Here is an 833-nt window from a genome sequence, read left to right on the forward strand (position 1 = left end):
GGAGGTGAAAGTGAAGTAGCATGAGGTTCAGTGGGAGCCAGGAGGTGGCCTAACCCGTGTATGGGGGCGAGGGGCTGAGAAAAAGAAAGGAACATGAGCATTAGGCTCAGGCCACCCCGTGTGCCGCATTCAGATCAATAATTCAGGAGGGACAGAAACGGAGAAGCTATTTGCAGAGGTGAGAAATCTGTATCACCCTCAACAATACATAGCAAGCCTTCCCGCCGACAGCCAGCAAGGTCAGCAGCCACAAGAGCGGCCCTGAGAGGAAAACACGGCTCTGCCCCACGGGAGGGGACAGAGAAGCCTGGATTCCAGGTCCAAACCAACCATCTGGCTGCGTCTCCAAATCCTTGAATCGGGACTCAGTCCGAGATCTACACTGTCTTTTTTTCTTTTCTTTTCAATCTGTCCTTTTGGGGACAGGGACTTCACTGAGCATTCAGTGCTGGCTACGCCAACACTAGGCTGGACGTGCCTGGGCGCATGTGTCTGCGTCTCCAGATCAGAGACGTGCAATCCGCAGAGGGCGGCCTCAGACCCAAGGCCCGGGCGCCCGGGCGCCCTCTGAGAGCATCTGACCGTCAACGGCTGAAAAAAGAAAACAAAAAACCAAATATCCCAAGGGGCCCTTTCCCCCCACTCTTTAGCCCGGAAAACAAGGGCTCCACTTCCCCGGAAACTGGATGCACAGGCCGATTCATTCCATCCCGGAGGCTGGGAAGGCCCTGCGGAAGCGAGACCGGCTGCCAGTGGGGGACGTGGCCCCCGAAACCGAAAAGAACATTCGCCGACCCACGTCCTGCCACGCCACACTCCCGGCCCCAGGGCCC

This window comes from Myotis brandtii, unplaced genomic scaffold (assembly GCF_000412655.1).
Source record: "Myotis brandtii unplaced genomic scaffold, ASM41265v1 scaffold55, whole genome shotgun sequence".
NCBI lineage: Eukaryota > Metazoa > Chordata > Mammalia > Chiroptera > Vespertilionidae > Myotis > Myotis brandtii.